The 21,523-nt window shown below is 41.4% G+C and overlaps 1 protein-coding gene across 1 annotated transcript in view; it reads left to right on the top strand.

Annotated features, from left to right (window-relative positions):
- The first annotated feature begins 2,075 nt into the window (after window positions 1-2,075).
- The window catches only part of TET2 (tet methylcytosine dioxygenase 2), an 83,632-nt gene continuing 64,184 nt past the window's right edge, over window positions 2,076-21,523 (top strand). Inside the window, exon 1 of the mRNA XM_089526033.1 lies at window positions 2,076-2,292. The gene's annotated coding sequence lies outside the window, so the exon portion shown is untranslated. The remainder of the gene's footprint in view (window positions 2,293-21,523) is intronic.

Raw genomic sequence — 21,523 nt, 5'->3', positions numbered from 1 at the left:
AAAACCTCACCACCCCCCAAAAATCCTTTTTTTCCCAAGTTGGGGGTTTTAATAGACCTTTAAAAGTAGCCCCCCTCCCCTTAATCCCCCAGTCACTTCCAACCAATTGGAGGCGAGCAAGAGGCCTGGATATGGAAATCAGTTGAGGCGGGGCTTGGGATGCAATGAGGCTGGCTGGCCCATTGTGATGAAGGAGGGGGCACGCGAGTCTCTCTTCTTTAAGGGCTTCGTGAAGAGGAGGAGGAGGAGCAGCGTTCTCCTTGTCGCCCCTCCTCACTCTTGTAAACTCTCCCACTCATTCTCCCGGAAACAGCATCTGTGGTGGGGAATGACAGCTCCTCCTCAGCAGCCCTTTGTCTGCAATCCGTGTGTCACCTTATTGGCAAGCAAAAGGCACTCCCTTCTTCCTCCCCCCCCCCCCCCAACATGTCCCTTTCTGCCTTGGAGGGCAGGGGAGACAACTTCACACGTTCTGGCCTATTACCAGTTTTGGAAGGATGCTGGGGAGACACCTCACACATACAGGGGGATGCTGAACTCCTTTCTCTGATTTTACTAACTGTCTTGGAAAGATCCAATAGCATCCAAACAATGGGCCCGTATAGCTTGCAACATGTAATTGTGCATTTTGGTTGGTCCGATAAAGGTATCATTGGGCCCATACAGACAGGCCAAAATAAAGCTGCTTCAGGTCTCTTTGGAGGTATGCTGTTTAAATGATGCATGCGTCCTAAGAGGATGGAAGCCATGCCAAAGGCACACTCCAGTCCTAAGGACTGGCACAGCTTCTGGCCTCTTACGATGCATGTGTCATTTAAACAGCATACCTCCAAAGAGACCTGAAGCAGCTTTATTTTGGCCTGTCTATCTGGGCCCAATGATACCTTTATTGGGCCAACCAAAATGCACAATTACATGTTGCAAGCTTTTGAAGTCACACTTGCTTCTTCTTCATCAGGCAAACAGGAGAATTGAAGATGTTAGTCACAGGCCTGCCTTTTGGTCTTAGTTCAGATGGTAGGAAGGGCTATCTGCAAGGCTGGCATCTCCTCCTTTTTTTGGCTCTGTGGTCACTGGGAGATTTTCAAAGTCAAGGAAATGTAATGCCCATTTGCAAGTCAAAGAAGATGTTTCCTAGGGATCCAGCATGTCTCCTTCTTTTGTGAAGCCACAGGCTCCTATGTAGGTAGAGAACGCCTTGGAAGGACTAAAGGATGGTGGGGAGACCCTTCACACCTTCAGGAAGCTCTTTCTCCAGTTCTGTTACCCCTCTTCTCAGCACTGGCGGGGAGCTAGCACTTCACACGTTCCCTGGGTCTACTCCCCTTCTTCGAAGGACTGGCTGCTGGTGCTGGGCAGACCCTTCACACGTTCAGGGGAAACCCTGAAGCCCTGTCTTCGGGTCTATTCCCCGCCTTCTAAGGACTGAGGGGTGATGGGGAGACCCTTCCCAGACTTCGGGGAGACTGGGGTTGGGGGACCCTTCCCGCCTTCCAGGGGGACGCTGTTCTTCTCCTCTTCTTGGAGGCCTGTAGGGAGTAAGGAGACCTTCCCCGGGTTCAGGCTGAAGCCTTTGCTTTTCGGCTCTACTAACCCTCTGTGAAGGACTGGGGGGGTGATGGTGGGGAGACCCTTCCCAGGCCCAGGGGGGACGCTGAAGCCCTTCCTTTTCGCTCTGGTGCCCTTCTTGGAGGAAGCGGGCGATAGTGAGGAGACCCTTCCCACGTTCAGGGGAGACCTTGAAGCCCTTACTTCGGGTCTACTTTTCAAAAGAGTGGGTGGTAGTGGTGGGGGGAGACCCTTGCCACGTTCCCCCCTCAGTTCTCCTCCTCCTCCTCCTCCTCCTGGGAGACCCTTCCCTAAGCATCCAAGGGGAGGGAAAGAGGGTCCCTATCCTCCTTCCCAGCCCCCGACCCCAAGCTAAAGGCAGACAAGGGGAGCCCTGGGGTTCGGTGGGGCGGCTCCTGTGGGCCTTCCCCAGCCAGCCAGCCAGCCAGCCCTCCTCCCTGCCCTGCCTTGCCCTGCCCTCCCTTCCCTTGGAGCCGGTTCACATGGCAGTCACGTCCGGCGCTGGGGCTCCATCCTCGCGGCGGCGGCGGCGGCGGCGGCGGAGGGCTGAGAGGGAAGAGACGTCAAAGGGCCCTTATGAATATTGATGCGGAGGAGGCCAGGCTGCTGCTGCTGCTGCTTTCGTCAAGGAGCAGAAGGAAGCAAGATGGCTGCCCTTTAGGACTGGAGCGAAGGGAGAGAGCCCAGCGCTTGGGAGGGAGCCCACAGGCGGCCGAGAGAGAGGTCAGAGCCCTGCCCTCCCCGATCTCTTCCCCTTCCCTTCTTTTATTCTTTCCCTTCTTTCTTTCCAAAGCTCTCCTTCCCTTCCTCCTCCTCCTCCTCCTCCTCCTCCCTTGGGTGGCCCATTGCTATGACTTTTTATGATGGGGATTATTAGTATTGTTGCAATCATTATTTCAACCAACAACAACAAAACCCGGCCGCACAAGTCGTGATGAGAGCTGCTTCTCCAACATGGCAGACAAAGAGACCCACAGAGAGAGAGAGAGAAAGAGAGAGATTCTGTTTAAAAGAGGCTTCTAGACACCCCCTTTCCCCAGCCTCTCTTTCCTCCTTTTCCTCTGGGGAAAGTTGGCTTCTTTCAGCCTTTGAAGCTTCTTTTCCCTGCTTGCTTTGGGCCGATCAAAGAGTAAGTTAGGAGCCCCTTTGGGGGGAAAAAAGTTCTCCCTTCATGGAGTCCTTTCCTTCTTCCCCCCGAAGCTGCCTTTTAAATGGGGGCTGCTTCTCCTTTTCCACACGTGCTGCTGAGCTTCTGCCTCGCCTCGACTTGGATCCTGGGATCGGACTCCTTTGATCAAAGCCTTGATGGTTTTTTAAATATATATATATATCACTTGAGCCAAAGTTTTCGAGCAGATCCACTGGCTCCCTTTTTTTTTTAAAGGAGGTTTGTGATCGTTGGGAGGAAAGAGTAAACTCTCCTTTTCTTTTCTGGAGAGGGGCCACAAAGAGAGACTGTCTCGGTCCGGCAGATGGATGTTTGTGTGTGTGTGTGTGTGTGTGAGAGAGAGAGAGAGAGAGAGGAGGGGGATCTTTCTGTATAAGTCTGTTTTTGTGCTTTTCCTGAACGTTTGGTTTCCAACGGGTGACACAACAAGCAGACAGACACAAAGGGCAGGCGCGATCCGAAGAATGGGGAGCGAGGCCAGAAAAAATGGGAGGAAAAAGGTGGTGGAGTTTTTGTGAAAGAATCTGAAGTCGGAAAGGAGACATTGGAGAGGAGATTTGCACCCCCAGCACCCTTTTCACCCTCCAGGACACAGTCGAATTGTTTTGTCCTCTGAGTTGCTTTATTGACACTCAAGGCATGGCTATGGGGAAGTGAGGGGGATCTTCTTTATGTCCTTTTTTATTGTAGGTCGATATGATCAGGGACGTTGAAACAAATCGAAATCTGTAGGGGCAACCCTGGGCTGCTCTGTGGCAGCTTTGTTTTGTTGTTTCCAGACCTCCTGCCCTCGTTCGCCTCCGCTGCTGATGTTTTTTGACCTGGTCATGGAAGCTTTGATAAAGCTGCTTTTCTCTTTAGTAAGTTGTTTTTCCCCCCACTCCAGCCCAATGCTGACATCCTGTTACTGATTTCCCTTTTGCAAATGGATTAAATGGCTGAGGAATGGAAGAGAGGGAGGAGTTGTCTGTGTGTGTGTGTGTGTGTGTGTTGGGGGGGGGGTGATCTTAGCAGCCTTCCCTTGAAAACAGTCTGTCTAATGATCTCATTTTGAAAAATGGATGGTGGGTAATGCACACATGCAAAACCTGACACCTTGGAGTGAGAAACAGCAGGGAAAGGAAGGGGTCCTGAGTGGCTGTTGTGCCTCGAAAATGTCATTTGGAAGAGACAAATAGAATAGAGATCTTCCTCTCTCTGTCAAAGAAGGTCAGTGGGTGTTGCTTGCCAGCTAATGAGGCCATTGTATTTGCATTTTAATGGCAGGCTGGCATTAGAGAGAGAGAGAGGAGTGCTGACAAGGAGTGGCCATTCGTAGGTGTAATTGCTTGTGTATTCCATGGTGGCACTTTCAGTGGCCTGCCAAACAGGGCTCATTTGTAAAACAAATTTGGCAGATGGGTGTTAATGGTCAAGAGGCATGAATAGGCTTTGGTTGTGGGGTTGGTCCAAAGGCAAAGAAATTCACACTCAGGTGTGCTTAGGCTCCTTTCTCTCCAGGAGACCCTACCTGTTGAAATTCTCCCTCCAGAATGTGAAGTCCAAAGAGTTTCATGGCCAGCATCCATAGTTTTTTGTGGGTTTTTTCAGGCTATGTGGCCATGTTCTAGAAGAGTTTATTCCTGACCTTTTGCCAGCATCTGTGGCTGGCATGGGTCTTCTCTGAGGAGGCCAGCAACAGATGCTGGCAAAACGTCGGGAATAAACCCTTCTAGAACATGGCCCAAAAAACCCACAAAAAAATCCCTTGAGAATCATTGGCACTTTTGACCCTCAAGTCAAGTGTGTCCAACCTGCAGCACCTTTGTAACACTCTTCCGAAAGGTTTAAAGTTGTCCGTTGGCCTGTGCTTGATTGTATCAGGCATTTTTTAATCAAATGGTATGAGCTTCGTATTTCCTACATTGTCCTTTCCCTTTCTGAAAATAATAATAATAAAACTATTAATAATAATAGCAATATACAATATTTCCATGCCCCTCTTAGTAGGTTCCTAGATGAAGATTGTTTTATGTGACCTAATAATACGTGTACAAAGTATTGTGTAAAGAGTTCTGTTCTTTGTAAAACAAAGAAACAAACAAACTATCCACTGCCTACATGGTGATGGCAAACGTCTTTCCAAACTTTGTTTCTTCTGCCAGAAGGGTGGGTGCAGGGATTTCCCCATGTGTTAAACTTTGCTCCATAGCTATAAGCTGAGTGTTCATATTTTGTTATGAGCATCCAGCATTCTGAAAAGCTTAAACAAAAACGGAAATCCTCAGAAACTGATAATGGGCTAAGCATGAGAACAGATTCTGCACACAGATTTTCAGTTAGAAGACGTACACGGAGGTTGGTTGAGGATAGATGCTGTCCTCCTGCACAACTTCCACTCCGTGATTCCATCTATGGCCACTCCAAATAGAGTAGACCATTATGTCACCTGCTGAATGCCATGTTGGATTGGATTGCTAGTATGTACAGAGGTGTGTGTCCTCCTGTGTCAGGGCTGGGGAACATTTGGCCCTCCAGATGTTGAACTTCATCTTTCCTCATAGCCAATGCTTGGGGATTGCAATCCAACAACACTTGGAGGACTACACATTCTTCAGACTTGCTGTATGCATTGTAACAGACTTGGAGCCTGAATTCTCAACTGTTTCAGGCTGTATTTTGGTGCACTGATTCATAGAATTTATTAACTCTCTCCTCTACAATTCATAAGTACCTAAATGCCTATTTTTTCCAATCCATAAATACAGTACCAATGTTCTGTGACACATTCTGCAACACAGGGCTTGAGAACCTGTAATCAGTTCAGAACTCCAACTCGTGTCAGTCACAGCCAGCATGGCCAGAGGTCAAGCATGCTGCAAAATGTCAAACAACACTTGAAAGACCACAAGTTCCTCACCAGTACTATAAAACCAAGTCATCTTTTAGGGTTAAGAGTGCTTACACCACTCCTCTGAAGTACTTAAATGTATACCCATTTGCAAGACAAAAAGTAATGTTTAGAGACATAGTCATATACAGCATGTATAGTGCATATAAATCAGTCTTTTTTAAAGTCTTTTTTCATCCCATTGTGGTATATCATCATATGTGCCATTAGAGGTCTAGACCACTTCATGCCTTGCTCTTTAGAATTAATAATGAAAAACATTCTCAGAGCATGAAGAACCTTATAGAGGTAAAGCATGTCTTTAGCATTTGTTTTAGATATTTTTATTTACTGTACTTTCTTGTACATGTCTTGGAAAAGGAGAAGAATAATATATCTGCTATGTAATTGAAATGTTGCTTTTATTATTGTTTCAACCAGGACTTTTGTCCTGCATTGGTTGCTGCTTCATGTTCTGTCACACTAGTCCTGTTATGCTACCCCCAGTTGTAAAGTTTGTGTTGTGGTTGTGTTTAGTGATTTTTTTTTTATGGGAGTGAGATTTATTTAGCTTTTTAATGACAAAATGAGGTGACTGTGACAGCAACCCATGGGTCTTTCTTCTAAATGAGCTTAAGATCATGCCACCATTGGCTTTTTAATATCACTGGTACCACTGAAATTCCCTTTAATATTACCTTAAAATTAGTATATTATTCCTCTCAAACCAACTAAAACAAGTCAAACCTAAGGATAATTTAAGTGTCCTTATCTAAAAACATCTTTATGCTCAGGCTTTCAAAAACGTAAAGTTGTATATGGCCAAATTTTGTTAGAGCAGACCCAAACAGTTACTCTACTGAGACTGTTAACCTCTCTTCTCCTGCTCACCCCCCACCCCCACTTCCACTTAAGAATACTTCTTGTATTACAGTATAGATTCAGACTAATCCACTATACAGTACTTACAAGAACTGACAGGACAGTTCTGTGCATATCTAGTAAAAAGTAAGACCCATTGACCTAAGTAAGCAAGTATAGGATTACAGCCTAACTTAACAAAATCTGACTTTTCACCCTGACTGCCATGAGACTAAGGCTGATATCTACTGCATGCTTATCTGCAAATAAATCCCACTGGGTGTAATGCGGCTTATTTTGCAGTAAGCATGTACAAAATGCTCAGCAGAGAAGAGATTCAGGATAGATAAAAGGAAATACTTTCTCACACAACACATAATTACATTGTAGCATTCACTACCAGAGAAGTTAGTGATGGCTCCTAACTTGTACAACTTCTAAAGGGAATTAGACACATGTATATTCTAACCAATTATATTGGCACATTCTAAACCATTACTAGAACAAAATAAATATCTGCTGCCATTAATGAATAGTGATATACACAAATTACTGGATGTGGTGAGAATATAAGCCTCCTTCTCTAGCCATCTGTGATAGCCAGTGTGGTGTAGTGATTTGAGGGTTCAAATCTTGGCTTGGCCATGTAAATCCATGGGGTGACCTTGGATAAGCCAGTCTCTCAGCCTCAAGAGGATGGCAATGGCAAAACCCCTCTGAAGAAACTTGCCAAAAAAACAAAAACATGATAGGTTTTCACCTTAGGGTCATCATAAGTCAGAAACAACTTGAATCCACACAAAAATAACAAAGGCACACAACAACAACAACATTTTGCCTATGATTTGTGGGAAAACACTGACCTTCAGGGTGCTTGTTGAAGTTGGAAGGGAAGGGAAGCAAGAGAGATGGTGTTCACCTCTGTTTTCTCCATCCCCTGAAATCCTAGGAGATGCTGGGGGGTTGAGTTTGTGGGGAATATCTATGTCCATTTTGCACACTGTGTTTGTTCACACAGGCCTCTGTGACCACAATGTTATTTGTGGCTCTCAAGTTGTGATCCTGTGCTTTACAACATTATTGTAAAAAATTTTTAAATGTTTTTATGTTGTGAGCTGCATGAAGTTCTTTTCTGGGAGAAAGGCAGCATAAAAATGTAATAAACAAATACTACTCAAAGTGGTAGTTCCCAAGCCATTGGCTAACAGTCTCTGAGAAATTTTGAGGAGAGAAAGAAACTACTTGAAAAAGATTATGCATCAGGCCAGACGTAGATGAAATGTGGCCTTCTAGATGCTGTTGGACCCCAGCACCCAGGTTCCTTACATCAGTTCCTCACCACTATTCATGCTGACAAGAACTAGTGGGAATTTCAGTCCAAAAGCACCTGGAGGACTGGACTTAGTCCACCCATTATGTAGGTTATAGTGTATGTGAGCTATGTCATTTAAGCAGGTTATAGCCTACAAAGTCATTGCCTCCATTTTTTGCTGCATCTTACCAATAGATGTCTTTTGGGGAAAGGTTGCAATTTATCCTGAAATTCCATGGAACATTTGCTGTGCATACATCTTGAGTGCCCAGAGTTACTGCTGAAATACTGAGTAGTTCTTCGCATGGTAGCATATGCTCACAGCAGAGGTGCAGTCCTAACTATGTTGGTGATATTATTGTTGTTGTTGTTATTATTATTATTATTATTATTATTATTATTATATCCCACCTTTCTCCCAGTATGTTTACCACTTCGCAGATGTCCTTTATTTATCATAATGAAATATTATTTCTTTCTGGATCTAATCTAGAACTAATCAGAAACAGTTCTAAAGGAGAACTGTATACTGTGCACATGACTTCATTTGTGGATTTGCAGCCTACAACAGTGCTACTCAGAATGGTAGTCTGTGGATAAGTGTTGGTTTGTAAGCTGTCAAATTCTAGTTTGTGATGAGTTTCCATGAAAGAAAGTAGCAGGTTTAGTCAATGGGCACAAATATGTTGCTGGTCCCTGGCACATTGGGGGGAAAGCCCTGTTGATGAGAGAGATTAAAGTATATAGTGGCTAAACAGATCCAGAATCCCCCTATCCATGGGCTCCAGCAACTAGATAAAATAAAGGCAATTTCTGCCACTTCTGGATGTTGCTCTAGTCTTGGTGCATCTTTGAGTGACAGAGTTCTATAGCTGAATAGCAGTCACTGAAAACACCTGTCTGTATTCCCTGACTCGGTACATGGATGCTAAACGTTTGCTGGTGGTTGCTAGGGGTATGATAAAATATGAACTGGAAGTGTCTAAGCTATACATGGTGCTTTAGGATAGGAGTGACAAAATATGAACTTTCAGAAATTGTTGGGCTATAGATACCAACTTCCCTAGCCAGTATAGCCAGTGTTGAGCATCCTGACATGGTCATGGATGAAAAGAACTCCTATAGTTGCTGGAGTGTATAGGTTTAATATACTTACAATAACCTGCAGCTATGGGCAGATGGGCTACATTATTGTGCACTAGTTGAAATTTCTAAACAGTTACCATGATTTTTTTACTATTTAAAACTGAAATCATAAAGAGATAAATGATAGTCACCAGTTCCAGTATGTCAGAAAGAGTTGTACAGCAGTGTCAGCAAGCAGAATTCATACAACACCTTAGGTACTTACTGTTGTAACTTCAATTTCTGACAGCAGCTGAAGATTCCAAGCTTCTGCCAGACTATAAATCTCAGTGGTTTAGGAAAACCTCAATGCAAGCAGAATTGTGGTGGCACTAACACAGAAGATTCATAATATTTATTACATTTACACACCACCCTTCCTTCAAGGAGCTCTGAGACCAGAAATGTCTATTCAAAGCTTCTCCATGGAATTCCACCACACCTTCATGTGTAGGGTACTCTCTGAGGACAACTTGTGTATCTGTGTGTATGTGGCTTTTGTGCCTGGGCAACCACATGAATTTCTTAGGTTTATCTTAAGCAAGGAATATTCAGAGGTGGTTTTGTCAGTTCCTTCCTCTGAAATATAGGGCCAGAACAGACCAGCAGTAAACGCTGGCTTGGGAGCAGCATGGGTTTAGATGACACATGCCCCGACACTGTCCCTAAGCGGGCGTCACATCACCCACCTGACCTGATGACAGGCAGCATTGTCTTGCTCTGGCAGCATGGTGTTCAGACAGTGCATTCTGCAAGAGCACCACAGAGCTGTAGCAGCAGTAGAAAGGGTGCCTTTTGACAGCTCAAAAAGGAGTGGCATTTTGCTGCCTCTTTTTGAACTGGCAAATAGCTGGATCATGGTCTCAGCATGTGGTTGCTGCAGCCCCAATCCGATGCTCAAAGGGGTAGCATCACACTACCCCTTTAATGCCGTCTGTTTCTGCCCATAGTTTATCTCTAATAAATTAATCTTCTATCAATAGCTAACACCATTGACAATTTAATATGGTTGTTGTGGTATATTTAGGACAATATATCGATGACTACTAGATCTGGAGACAAATAAGAAACATTTGTTGAATGCTTTTGGAATCAGAGATGGATTAGATTGCTGTGAGAATCTTATGGCTTTGCAAGTGGTGTTAGACCTTCACCATTGGTTTTATTGCTTTCAGTCCAACAATATCTAAAGGGCACAGCATTCTCAGACCAAGGTGAGATGCATATCTTTAGTCAGATGTAGAAGTTGCATATATGAGATTATGAGTGGAAAAAGCATGGATTTACCATGTCTTTTGCCATCTAAAGTGGAAGTGATGCCACTTTGATGTTGTAGCAACCAATCCCACTCCAATGATTTGCTGCAGTATATTCTTTTAACAGTGATCTATGCTACTATGGGTAAATTTTGTTGCAAGTTAAAAACTTTTTCCACCTGCACGAGCTGGCTGGGTGGCTTTCTTTCTTTCTGCCCTTCAGCCACTTTTGAATCCTTTCTAAAATGATAAGTTTTAAAGAATAATTGGTAGCTTTCCCAAAATCAGAGCTGGTATCACAGTCACCAATTATATTTTGCCAAACAAGGTAAAGTATTGATTTAGTTCTGCTTCCTGATTGCTGTGAAAGCATTTTGCCAATTCTGAGTGTTGTGACATCATCTGAAAAGGCTATTTGCTTGATCTGCTGGTTTTGAAACGCAGTGGGATGCATTATGAATCATAAAAAACTGACTGCAGTCTGAATCAGAGATGAAACATAGGGCTGGATAGAAAAAGAAGGGGGATTTGTAACTCCTCTGTCATGGCTTTATTATCATTTTAATCTGGACTGCAGGTAAAAGCAATCCATTTCAACTGACCTGTAGTAACAGAAAACATCTAGATGCAATAGATTTGGAACTAACTAGAAGGGCTGCTGTTTCTCATTGCCATTATTGGTACATAATGCAGTATACTGTGATCTGGTGTGGTGGTGTGGTTTGAGCATTGGACTACAACTCTGGAGATCAGGCTTCAAATCCTTGCTGTAGAAACCTGTTGGGTGACCTTGGGTAAGTCACACACACTCAGCTTCAGGGGAAGGCAAAGGGAAATCCCTTCTCAGACAATCTTGCCAAGAAAACTCTTTGATAGGGTCACCTTGGGGTTAGCATAAATCAGAAAAGACTTGAAGGCATACAACAACACTACATATATTAGCATTCTTAATTGTTGACTGTGCTTGGGAATTGTAGGTTTTGATTGTCACCAGTTTTAGGGTATTTACCTGAAGATGATTTGTGTGATAACCATTGCCTTTTGTCCATAGATCAAACCATAAACATGCTTATTTTGGGTTTAAGGATTCTTTTTTTTTTTTTTTTGGGGGGGGGGGGCATATGCTGTGACCTAGAAGGAAAGTATTGGCTGGTGTGTAGGCTAAGAGTATTCACTTTATTAATACAAATAAATGTCCTAAAAATATTCAAAGTGAAGTATGACTATCAACAAAAGGAAGTTAATTGTGGAGTACAGCTTCTATATGTTGGCTTTAATGTTTGAAGCAGCTGTAATATAGTGTACTTCATTTATCAGGTTGACTCTAATCAGAGACTTCCGACCTCTTCCCCCCTCAAAAAATGCTACCAGGGAATTGATATTCCTGGAGTGATTAAAACACAAGTGAGCAGGAAGTAGTATTTTCTAGGTTTGCAAAGAGTGGTTCTTCACTTCTCTTTCCCTTCCCACCCACTCAAGGTAAGAAGACATAATTTAACTGCAACAAAATGATGCATATTTTACCCCATTTAAATAGTATAAGGGTTGCATAAGAGGTTCTTCAAATCCTTAGTGGAATCTACTTAATGAACTGCCTGTCTTAGAAGACTGACCAACCTTAAACACAAAATAGTCAATAGTGGAGTACAGTAAAACAAAGCAACTAGAAAAATGTTTTGCACTTATTTCCACTTTCTCTAATCCTTTGAGATACTTGTCACAAGACACACCAAAAAACTAGGTATATTTAAAAATGCACTGCTAAATATATTGTATATTTTTGAAAAAGTTTTGTTGCCTCCTAAAACTCAAAGAGGGGAGACCAGCGAAACCTTTTTGGTAAAAAAAAATCCACAATCTGAGTGATGTTGCTTCTGGAAAGGCCCACTCTGAAATCTTCTCCAGCTGTACCTCTGACAGCTGTAGAGCAAGACATCAGAAGCTGAATACAGTACACAAAGCAAGTTGATGCTTACAGGAGAAATGGCAGCTGCTGATATCTTCTTATTGGTTAAGCCCCCTCCTGCTAGAAGTCATCAACTGTCCAGTAAATCCATATTTGAACCTGCCCTTTCATGTTTTTCACTCTTTTAAGAAGACTGAGGAGAAAAGTGGTAGTTTACCTTTGTGTGTGTTATATGAAATACACACTTCAGATCTATTTTTATACAAATGTATGTGTACAATCCTCTTGATATGGGTGTTTTTTGGCTTTGGTTTTTGTCACTTTGTATTATTGAGATTCTGTCTTTACCAAATATGAATAATACTAGTCTGTAAAGCACTTAGAACATAATCTTGACACCCATATATGTATTAATGTGTTTGGTAATGCTGCTCTAATGCACACTTTCTGTTCTCTGCTAAAGCATAAGAAACTCTATGGGGAGCTTTATATTTATTCATCTGAAAGAATAATGCCATTAATCTATCAGTAGTGCGATGATTGTTTTGTTGACTTGCCAGAAGAGTTTCAGGAAACTGCTAGGAAAATACATTTATTGGTTGGAAGCAGCCCAAATAACATTGTAGTTCAGGTCTTGCACAACATGTTACAATAAGTTGCCAAGCATACTGTAGGATGTAAACGAAAGCTACTTTGGTTGAAACATCATATATTAGTTTCCCTGGCTAAATTTCTGGAATGGTTCCTTTACTGGGCACAGATACTGTATCTAGCTAAAGTTTGGGTCAGGGTTTAAGTCTTCACTTTGTAAATGAACTGTGAAACCTTTCCTAGACTTCAAAACAGCATATTTATCTTGAAAAATGATCCTAATATGTATGTGAAAAACTGAAAAACCTAATGGTCTGTGGAAGCTTGAGTAGCGCTGCTAGATTGTCACAGGGCATATTTCTGCCCTGTATTTTCAATTCTTTGAAGATTGTTCCACCAAAATTATTGCATTTGAATGGGTCCATTTGGCTCACTGGAAGCTTAGGTGTGTCTACTGCATGGACCATTTACAAGCTGCATAGGACTGTGAAGGACATCTGAGTTTAGGTACACATTTGGGAAATTATATATATATATATATATATATATATATATATATATATAGTTTTATATATGGTCTTTATTATTTTTATATATTATAAAAAAAAACCCTAGGGACTGCTTTTAAGCTCTGAATTTGAAAGGAAGAAAATGGAACCAAATAGCTATACTTCAGGCCACCTTTAGTCATCCACTTCCCCAGTGATGACAGGTGTCTGACTCTAAGTGAAATCGCAGAGGGGAGACCCAGTATTGTTTTTACTTGAAGCTACTATTGCTGGCTTCACAAAGAAAGTTACTGTTACCCATGTGCTAAACTTGCTAATACATTTGATTGATTGCTGTGTGTGTTGCACATTAGATGGCTAGCTGGGTGAAGGCTAGCTGGCATTTGGTGCAAAAAGAGTACAGTCACTGGAGAAAACGAACATGCTGCAGACTAAAACTGATCAACTGAAGTAGTATTAAGAGTTTTAGTGGGCTTAATTATAGAAGTTAGAAAATTGAATTGTCCACACAAAGACACAAGGTTGCAACTGATTTCAAAATTTGATAGTATTATTGCCCATAGACATCTTATTACAAATGTCTATGGATTAATACCCAATGCATACAGAATTAAGAGTGTACTCCTCTACCCATATACTTCACAGTAACCTTCATTGAGCTGAATGGGACTTGGTTCTGAGAAACTGCATTATTAGCATTGCTTTGGTAATCATTTTAGAATCAGAAATTGATAGCCAAGATACCTTATTCATGAAAATAAATTGCTTGGTGAATATTCAATTCTTAATGAATTTTCTAAAGCATTTTAGCTGTTCCATGTCATTGGCATCAAGGGAACTGCCCTTATGTCTTAAAATTAAATTTCAAGTTTAGCCTTTGAACTTTTAAAAGTAATTCTCCTGTAATTCATTGATTAATCCAGAATATTATATACTTTAAAGGCAAGGTTGTTGCAGCCCATTGCTTTTTAATCACAAGAGAGTGAATCCAAGATTCAAAGCCAAAAGAGCACCAGATTTTGTAAAAAAAAAGAAAAAGAAAAAAGAAACACTCATTCCAACCTGTATTTTTGTTTCAGTGCCAATATTTCTTCGTGCCTCTGTCAAGAATTTTTGCACTATGAAGTAACTATAATTAAAAAGAACAGTAAGGGCAATGGTTCTCAAACTGTAGGGCAAGACCCCTGGGAGGGGCATGAGAGTTGTTTGGGGGTTGACACATGGAGGCCTTGATCCCCCATCCCCGTCCTTGTCTCAGACGTTTTTATGAGTAAAATTGATGCATGTGTTGAGTTAAATATTGCATTTACTCAAACAAAACTGTTCTAATTTGAACAAAGTCATTTCCTTATAAAATATGAATATATATTAATGCACAAATGAAAATACACACAGGCGGGATACAAACCGCCGCTTTGCGGCGCTTCCCCGCCGCTGCTGTTTGCTCCATGCGGGAGCTGCAGCAGCCAAACCGCGCGGCTCCTGCGCGGAGCAAAAAAGAAGCTCCATTTCGGAGCTTCTTGCAGCGCACTGATGACGTCGCGAAGCGCCGCTGCCGCATTCGCGACGTCATAGGCGCCGCAACACGTCTGGACGCTATGCGTCCAGTACGTAAAGATGGCGGCGCCCATGTGGAAGGGGCGCCGCCATCTTGTACGTATAGGATACGTACTAGGGTTAGGGGGGTGCGGAAGCACCGCCCCTTCCTAACCCTAGTACGTATCCTATACGTACTATATGGCGGTTTGTATCCCGCCACAGTAAACAATTCATATACATCGAGTGAGAGGAGGTGACATCTGCATGGAGATATAAGGGGAGGGGGTCCAAAGGATAAAATGTTTTGAGAACCACCAAATAAAGGAATATGGATGTGGCATGTCATTTTAACAAATGAGGTGCTCTAGTTTATTTGATTCAACTTCTGTGTTCTGAAACGTATGTATTAATCACTTCAATATGCTCTTGCATCTTATTAATTAGTTCAGTTTTAGCATCTCTAGGCTCTTTATGTTGCTTATTTGCTGAAAGATAATGTAAATTCTTCAGCCTTAGTTGGCAAATCATGCTTCTTTTTATTATCCTGTTGGACTAAATTTGCATCCACGTATGTGAAGTTTTTAAATGCACCCTTTCAATCCTCTTCTTGGAGGAGAAAGTGAGAATAACATATATAGGTGAATAGTTTCATACTTGCAGTATCTTCATTTCAGGAATCTCTTATGTGCCCTTTAGGAGGACAGTGCTTGAATCTTCTTGCTTGTGTGTGTGTGTACTTTTATTAGGTACGCTTAGATTATACTTAGATTATAAAGCATATGAATAATATACTTGATTCTGATTCCTTTCCTTGAGTATTATCATGCACTTGAGGCTAGCGCACATTTGGGAAATAGGTATGGCTAATTACTATAGAAAATGTCTTTTACCATGATAGAGCATACACACATTTTGCAACATTGACCTTTGTAGTCAGAGAGAGAGATTAGTATTTCCAAGTTGCTTTCACTTTATCGCTGCAGCCTGAGCCGCTTTTTCTCCATTCAGAGTTTCTGCAGATCCAGCCAGAGTGAAGCCACCACGTGGACTTTGCGCACATGGCTGCACTGTTTACAAACACCCTCCCAGAATTCCCAAGAGCTGTTGGGTAACAGGCGGGTACAACATTTCACAAGTCAGCAGCATTAGTCCATGGCGGTCTGTGTTTCCACTCCATATTTTACTATTGCCCGCAGCCACCATATCCTTATTACAAGCTGGTTGGAGTATTCCAAGAGTCAGTTCTTTTTTCTTTCTTTCTTTCTTTCTTTTTTTTTTTTTTTTTTTTTTTTTTTTTTTTGTCTTTCCTTTAAAAAAAAACCTTTTTGTTTTGTCGACATTCAGTTCTGTAACTTACAACAAGGTCATCTGTGGTGATCCAAAAATAGAGACATCACTGTTCAACAAAGAACTGGAACTGGGCAGTGCAAGCTAGTGTTTATATGCCATAGGGAGTAAATTTCAGTCTGTGCTTGCCAAAAAGGCAACTAGAGAATCTGTAAGCAGCTAAAATCACATGCAAGTCATGGTGGGTGTGTTCTCTGGTTTTGGATTCTATAACGTTTTGAGCAATCTAAACAGAACAAAAAGCCAAGGCTGCAATCCTGCAATATAGTTAAGCTGTGTAAAGTCAGTGGAAGAAAATGGTGTTGGAATGGTCTAACCCTGAAGGTCTGCAGCCTAAGCATATAATCTTTTTTTTTTTAAGTCAGTAGACCTTTCATTGATGTAGTGTTTTTCTTGAAGTAAAGTGTGAATTTTGCTGGCTAGAGGGTCAGTAAACTGATCAGGCTACAGCATGTTCATAGTTATTAATGCTGAGCATGCTGTCACAGGATAAAATTGAAAATCACAGATGGTAATAACCTTGAGCCAATTTGCCATATGAATGTCATGTTGAAGTCCCAGAACACCTCTGTCTCAGCCAACCAAAAGCTATCACACACAGGCTCTCTGTGTCTTCATGTGTATGAAGTCTCATGGACCACAATCCTTGCCTTTTTTTTTTTTTCTAGTCCTACTACCTTGTGGTTTTCTCTTCGCCCAAGTGAACAGGAAACAGTCTTCGTTATTTTATTTCACAATTATGGGGAATTTATCACAGATTTCAGAACTCTTTCTATTGTATTTTTTTTAATAGCATGTAATGCAGAAAGAAAAGACTGTAGTCTTCAAAAGGCTTGTATTTTCTAAGGTTCTCTCCTTTTTGTTTTGATTTGGGGTGGGATCTGTGTGCTTTTCTTATTATTCTTGGCTTAAAAGGTCTGAAGAACTGCAAGCTCAGCAGGGCTGAGTAACATTTTAATTCCAACCTATTCTCAGCTCTTACAGTAAAGGTCAAAAGTAAATGAGGTCCACAGCTGCATTTCAAAGGGACTGGCAGAGGCATGAAGTATTTTTTTTTTTCAAAAGCAAAGAAAAAGAAACACACTGGTTATAATACTTAGTATATTGTGGACTTGCTTGTGAGACAGAGTAAAATAATCTAAGGAAAATCTCGCTACCTAATGAAAGATTGGCTATAGAAATTATAAAGCATAGATCAGGTCTGGGGGGGGGGGGAAGAGGACATCTGTACTTGATTCAAATGTCTAATGAAATTTCAAGGGTGAAGCACAAACAATGGCAATTATGTATTTTTAAATAACAGGATTTCTGGGCTGCTGCACTTACTGGGTAAATATTTTCCCCTAAATTCACTTACCCATATAGATTAGAACACCTGAGACACATATTATGTCTAGAATAAAACTACCATGGATCTCTTGAGTTGTATTATTTAATTTTATCTTTAAAAGATGAGGAAATTGAGGTGTGTCGCTTTTTACAATCAGCAGAAATAATTAAAGATCTGTTTGAACAAACATCAAAGGTTTGCTTCTGTGTCACTAGTTCCATGATGTTAAATGTCCACATCCCTCTTATCCTTGAGGTGTTTCGTATTGTCTTTCTTTCTTCAAGACTGCCTGTTGTGTTTATTAAAACAATAGACATTAACACAGAAAGCAGGGCCTCTGGAATCAGGAGAGCTTCCTTGCATTGAACTCAGGTGTTCTTTGGGAGAAGAAATAAAACCTCAGTCATTTTTTAAAAAGAAAATACCCAGCAGTGTTAATTGCTTGTTGCTGTCGGCCATGGCAAGGAAACCTGTTGAGACAAAATAGATTGAAACATGCTGATCTTATGCTGCAAGGATAGCTTGGAAGGATAAACATTGTAGTGCCAGGTTTTACCTTCAAAGTAGGAGTTTCAGCCCATGCTCTTGCTCTCATAACGTGGCTCCGCGCACATGGCTGTAGTGTTTACAAACATGATCCCAGAATTCCTGAAAGCAGTTATGTAACAGCCAGCAAGTGCTGTATCAGGCTAACTAAAGTGACCTGGATCACGGATGTTGGCGTAGACTCAGTGAAGCTGTTAGCAGGGGAAATACGCACACGCTGTCTAGGAAAACGCACATTGGGCATCTGAGGACATAACGTTCCTCCGGCAGCCATTCACTAGAATGAGTAGTTGTTTCAGGAACATCTTAATATAAAACCTATAATGGCACGTTCTAAGCACCATAAGCTTTACGTTCTTAAATGACTTAGAAAGTTTTCAAAAACTCTTCCACAGAAGAGGGAATTGTGTTCATACATATACCCATCTGAAAGGCTTTTCTTGTATTCTTGACTTTCAAAATTGCATTTTGGGAATTAAGGATGTTTATAAAAGGCAGCAGACAGGCCATTCCTTCAAATGTTCCATATGTAAAAGGCAACTGTTGACCCAAACTATGAGCTAGGTGAAGCAGTCTTCATATGCAGTTAATTTTCCTGCATGCAGTATGATTTATCTTTGTGCTAAATAGATTATAGCTATCAGATGCCACAATGGAGGTGATGCAGCATTACATATGTTGTTAATTATGTGAAAACATGTGGGATTTGTTAAAGTTATAGATATCAGTTTTCAATATATTAAGCCTGACAATCCTAGAAAACTTAAAATGTGTTGTTTTAAACAGATGAATCGTTGATACCATGTTTATAAATATACTGTAATTCTTACTTTAAATAATTTGGAGATGGAAGCCCTTGTGCAAGATTCAAACTATTCATTTCAGTATAGGATTCTGAAATTTGTAATCCAACAATATCTGGAGACTTGTAACCTAAAAACAACTGAATTGTATAATATTACCCAATTACAAATTAATATAAATGTTCACTGCTCAAAGAGGAGGCTGCCTGCTATGTATGAACTCAGGGTCCCCTGCCACAGAAAGTAGGGGAATTAGCACAATTCACTGGAAGTAGGCATGGTCAAATCAAGGCATTCTCAAAAATAGAAGTAGATAATCAGGACCACTGAGTATGGTCAGTTCTTCCCTATCTATTTTAGCATGGTTATTTTAGAATATGATGTAAGAAGAAACCAGTGACCTTTATTGCTTTCTTACCAATCTGAAATTTAAACTTTGGGATGCAGAAGTGGAACAAGGCAGCAAACAACTGCTATCAGAAGTTTGGAAAACTCCAGTAATAAAATATTTGATAAATCCATAGTCTGAAATGCCCCATGCTAGCACATCCCATATATTTCAGTAAAAATCTATCATATAATTTCTTCCCAATGGATTTGTTGATGTCAGGGTATTTAAATATATGTAAACATTGGAAGAGAATCTATGCTGGAGATATTAGTTCATTTTCTAAAAATGAGTTGTTTGCTTGTTTGTTTTAGTTGTTGCTCAGTGGGCATCATATAACCAATGGCAAATTAATTTTGCCACTTCATGCTGTTTAACTATCTTTAAATACTGTGCACAGTACCATACAAGATCTTTATGGTCACAAAATGCTGTTTAAAGTATTGTATATTCTGTTTAAAATAATTAAAGGCTCAATGTTCTGAAGATATTTCAAATATTAGTCTGAAGGAATGATGTATGTTCAATCTTTTGTAAAGAATTAAAATGCATAAAATGTATTTGTTTTTTGCAGATTTTACATGTATAAAGAAACTTCAGCTCATAAAACAATTATCAGGAAACATGACACTTCAAGCTGCAATCCTTTCCTTAAAAGTAAGCCCCCACTGAACATCTGAGCAGATGTTGTTTGTTTAAAATGTTCACAAATCTGTTTTCTGCTCACTAGGACCCAGGACCCTAATGTAAAGTGGTATACTGTATTACAACAGAAAAAGTACTCCCTCGCCCGCCCCAAAAATCTTTAAACTAAACTGTGGCATAGTACAGACCAATAAAAAGTGGTATACCAGGGCTGGTATTAGGGTTAGGGAGCGCGCACCATGTATATGCTCCCTAATGCTAATACGTGCTGGTGGCAGCATAATGGCAGCACCCTGTGTACACGGGCGCTGCCATTATGACGTACGTGGGCATGACATGTTGTCGCCGCCCAGGCTGCTTGTGGCGGCCTAAGAGCGGCTCTAGAAGGACCTCCAAAATGGAACTCCTTCTGGAGGGCACCTCATTCCCACAGCCACCAAATGGCTGCGGGAACAATGCCAGGGAGAAAGGGGCTGAGTGGCCCCTTTCTCCTCTGGCTGCGGCTCCCGGGGTGTCCAGGGGCATGAAGCCCCAAGGACACCCATTTCCCAGGCTACAGGGAAACGGCATTTTGCCGCTTCCCCGTGGCCTGGAAAAGTGCCGTGTTGGAGTTGCAGGGGCTGCCATTCAGGCTGCCCTGCCTCCAACCCAGCAAAAAAGGGGGCGAGTGCAGGCCACCCCAAAGGGGTGGTCTGTACCCCACCTGTGTAATCTGAAAGTTCATCAAAATGCATTTGCATCATAGGTCCAAAACACACTGCAGAAATAATCCAGTTTGAAATTACTTTAACTGCCATGGCTCAGTGATAGGGAATCGTGGGAACTGTCGCTCTCTGATAAGGAAGGCTAAATGTCTCACAAAACTACAGTTCACAGAATTCCCTAGCACTAAGCCAGGGCAGTTAAAGCAGTCTCAAACTGGATTATTTCTGTAGTGTGTTTTGGACCATACTCAGTAAGGATAAAGCTAATCTGACTTTACTTGGAGCAAAGTTTCAGGGCTAGAGTGCTGCTACAGATACAGCTCTATATAGGGCACATACAAGATTACATTATAAAGCACCACTTGTTGGCATTTATGGACCAACAACAGTAAAATGCAGAACAGAATGGGTCTGTGATATCCCATAGTTGTTCATATGTTCCACAGATTTCATTGCAGCATTTGAGGAAACTCATGAGATAGACAAATTAATTTAAAAGATAAACCTTTAGTTTTAATCTTAAATCAGATGAACTGACCTATATTTCTGAAAGTAACAGATGCATATGAATGTCTTATCTTGTGTTGGCTACCAGTTACTATCACTAATGTAACAAGGTTGTCTGAAAGCAGAGCTTGCATATAATTTTTGGACTATAAATCCCTGGGGATTCTGAGAGTTGTAGTCCAAAAAAGTAATCCTGCCCCCCCCCAAAAAAAAAAAAAAGCAAATTTTTAATCTTATCCAGCAACTTTATTGGGAAAGCATAAGCTTGCAGATGTTCTGGTTTCAAAATCACTCATGTTCAAAATACATTTAATAAATTGTGTATACTGTTTTGGAGAACATAGTGGTACACCTAGGCTTCCAGCACCACCAGTTTCCTGGCAACCCTTCAGTTACTGGATGAGGCAGCACATGGGTTTCATCACCTGATGCTGCATATTGTGTGGCAATGGACAGGTCTGGATGTTTCTGCATGGAAAAAGGTTCCCTGAAAGTAGAAAAGCAGCATATCAGGTAGGAATAGTATCTTGTTTACTGTGTCTTATTCT

This window comes from Sceloporus occidentalis, unplaced genomic scaffold (genome assembly GCF_023333645.1).
Source record: "Sceloporus occidentalis isolate IW3139 unplaced genomic scaffold, rSceOcc1.0.p SCAF_5, whole genome shotgun sequence".
NCBI lineage: Eukaryota > Metazoa > Chordata > Lepidosauria > Squamata > Phrynosomatidae > Sceloporus > Sceloporus occidentalis.
This window is presented reverse-complemented; position numbering and strand designations above follow the sequence as displayed.